The sequence below is a fragment of the Marmota marmota genome, unplaced genomic scaffold (genome assembly GCF_001458135.2).
Source record: "Marmota marmota marmota unplaced genomic scaffold, marMar, whole genome shotgun sequence".
Taxonomy (NCBI): Eukaryota; Metazoa; Chordata; class Mammalia; order Rodentia; family Sciuridae; genus Marmota; species Marmota marmota.
Window position 1 is genome coordinate 1 of NW_026008664.1, and position 3,563 is coordinate 3,563.

Below are 3,563 nucleotides of genomic sequence, written 5' to 3' on the forward strand. Positions count from 1 at the left end.
GTGTTTGCACCAAGAACAAATCAATTCTGCAGTTTGCTGAAGCCAATGAGCACCTTCTCAGAGTAATGCTAGAAGATGCAGAACATTTGCAACTGGGATTACAGAGAAAAGCAATTATTAAAGTGCAGTAATGAGAATACTAGAAATGTTAATATGATAGGCATCCTTGGCTATTAAGTAGCATGTAAAAGAACAAAATCTGGTGGTGAACTTAATAACTACTATTACTTTGAAGAGATGAGAGGCACAAACATTTCCAACCATGCATTTATTACCAAAAAATCTGTAATTTATATTGATAACAAATGCACAGGGCATGCTGAACCTATGTGGCCTGTCTACTTCAGTCATTGAAGTAAATGTTGAGTTTAGTTAGAGGTTAGTGAAAACAAAGATATAATTGTCTTTTACTCATGTTTGCATAGCCCCTTCCCTTCATTCCCCTGGATTAAGAATCCTGAGCCATGTGGGGCACTCCTTCAAGTCTCATGAACAACCTCCTGGGCTTTTAATTGGGCTTCTAGTGAACTCAAGTTAGGGAAAAGGATACCTTAAAAATATGGAGTCTTCTTGCTTGTGGTTCTTGCAGACTGCGTTTAGGTAGCCCACCCCCATTTCCCAACACCGTTTTTATAGTGATCCCCATAAACACTTGCATCATTTTGTAGGATGCACTCTTAGAAGCCAGTATATTTTGTTACCATTTGATATTCTCTCTTGTTTTGTAAGTATAGCTAGTGTTCCCATATAGCATTAGTTTTTGAATATTGAGCTAATAGCTAAGCGATCATTTTATTTTTTAATTTTCTATCTATGCAGTCACATCATCTGGAAGTTCTAACAGTTGCTTTTTCTTCTTTCCAGTTTATATGGTCTTCATTTTTACATTTTCTTCTGTTTACTGATAGGACTTTTGGTACAATGATAACAGAAGCAGTGATATCAGTGAGTCGTCTTCCTGATTTTAAAGAAAATCCTTCTAATATGTCCCCATTGAGTCATGTGCTAGTACCAATTTTCAGCAGCTAGCAAGAGCCAACCATTAACTTTTTATGAGTTTTACAAATCAGTGTTAAAATATAGTCATTATTTAAAATTAAATTATAACTCCAACATTTGCGGCTGATGAGCGAGCATGTTTCGCACGGTGTTTGCTGCAAGCTGACTTACCTCTGGAGCACAGGCTTGAACTTATCTGGCTTGGGACCGGATGTCCTGAGATGTTGCTTCTGAACACCCTGGGAACCCAGCGCCCAGATCTTCTCGCAGGGCTTTGAGGACTCATCCCCCCCCACCACCCGTGCATCTTCCACCTAACCGCAGGGCAGCAACTTTACATCTCCACCTGGCTGCTGTCCCACACTAGAGTCCCTGAATAACAGCCCCTACCCTACTTTCCACCATCCTACCAGCAGTTGGCTTACACTCAGTCTGTGGAATCCCTACTCGCATCTGAGCAAAGCCTATGCTGCAGCCATAGCCCCCTGCACCAGCCTGTGGCCACCAGAAGACAGCAACAGTCCTGGTCTAGCCGCCAGAGCCAGGAGGGGGCCACCCTGCCTTTGCACCTAGGGTGCCTGGCTGGCCTGCTACCCCAACTCTCTAGGATAGAGGGAGGTTCTGTGGGCGCCCTCGGGGATGCTTACAGCTGCTCAGACCTAGTGTTACCCCACGGCATGCCCTGGACGCTGCAGGCCTGGCAAAGTACCTGGGGCTCCACGACATGGCTCACCAGATGGAAGAGGTGGAGAACGTCAACCCACACCTGCTTGGGCCTGATCAGTCTGTAATCTGCAAAAGTCCCATTTTCCATGGCTAAGAACCCCCTGGGTCTCCCCTGTCAGAAGGATCTGGTGGTAGCCCTGATGAATCCCATGAAGTCTTCTGCTCGGTTCTGGGAAGACTGTCTCTCTTCAGCTCCACGTCCAAATATAAGTGACTGTGGCTGAAGTGCAGAGGTGATTGTCACCTTCTGAATGCTTAAATGCCTCTCTGCTGGGAGGTGTTCTCAGGAAACTAAAGTCCAAAAATGGCTGATTGTTGTGGGAAAAGTTGGACAAGACTGGGCTAGATCTTCCAGCTGGAAGATGGAATGCTGCTCTTGTGACCCTCCTGACATCCTTGGTGGAAGAAAAAGCTGTTCACTTGGCTTGGTACTTTGCATATGGCTGTGAACTGGAGTTTCCTAGTAAGCCAGTGGCCAAATATTTAACCAGGCCTCACCTAGGAGGGTAAACCAAGATGGTAACAAGGAAGAATAATGCTGTGGGTGTCTCTGCAAGGGTGTAAAGAATTCACGGACCCTCTCAATTAAGACCTAACACCCAATGGCAACAACAGGCCCTCCCTGGTCTTAGAAACCTACAACACAAGAACTTTTCTCATTTTTGCCTGATTACACACACACATGGGTTCAGCAGCCAGGTCATCTGCACCCCTGTGTCTGGGGTGCAGAACTACATCAAAGAAGCCCCGATTGTCATAGACAAATCCTATATGAACCCCATAGACCAGAGTCCAGCAGATTCTAACAAGACCCTGTAGAAAATGGAGAAGCACAGGAAGTAAAATGGGGGTGAGCACAGGGTGGGAAGGGAAAGGACAGAGGAATCCTTCTCCACTGGGACAGAGTGGAGTCACACTTGCTGGGGGAGGAGTTTCCAACCTGTCTTAACCAACTATCCAAAGTCCTCTGTCACTTGAGGCATGCAGGATCTTGACCTGCCCTCTAGGATCCCTGCAGCTTCTCTAGCACTGCAGTGTCTGTCCTTGAACACATGATCCCAAGGTGACAAGTACTGGTTTTTGTTTTGTTTTTATTTGTTCAGCATTTATTTTTTGGAACCCCATCTCTCCTTCCTCTGAAAGTGGTGCTACAGAGTTTTAGAACCTTCTCATAAGTTCCCTGGGGCAGACAAGAAGTCATGTGCCTAGCTGTTGAAAGTTCAGATTGATGATATTCAGACTCTCTACCTACTTCAGTGATGATGCCCTCCAGGAGGAGGCAAAGGTACCATGTGCTCTGCTGCCAGTGAGCAGGTGCTACGTTGATGCAAACCTGGTGCACAGAGGGGTCATCTAGTGTAGGAAACTTGTAGAAACAATTCCTGCTGAAATTTCATTTTTCTTTTGTCTCTCTTTTTTTTTAACTTTGAAAGTTAACTCTTTAAATGGGTGACTCTTTGGAATGACACGTTCCTGTAAGGAACTGAAAGTTTGTTTGCATATTTATTTCAGATCTTGATTTTTCAAGTAAACTTGAAAAGGGTGGGCACTAAGTGTCTGCTGCTGCCTGTCACCCCTCAAACCCCTGTGGAGGCTCTGTATTTTGAGAAACAGTGTGCTGAGTGTACAGACTTTATTTATGCATAGTTTAATGGGATCTGTAAATACTGGTGCACTTCTTACAAGTTTTTGAGAAACAGGATTCGATTTTAATATTAACTTTTAATGGTGGTGGGATAATTCATAATATGTATTTCAATTTTATTAATCTGTACACAGGATATGAATAATTAAGAAAATACAGAGATTTGTTCTTAGTTTGTAAGATTCTGTTTAAT

The 3,563-nt window shown here is 44.0% G+C and overlaps 1 pseudogene; it reads left to right on the plus strand.

The window, feature by feature from the left end:
* Positions 1–1,278: 1,278 nt before the first annotated feature.
* On the plus strand, positions 1,279–2,568 carry LOC107134733 (annotated as a pseudogene).
* Positions 2,569–3,563: the final 995 nt, after the last annotated feature.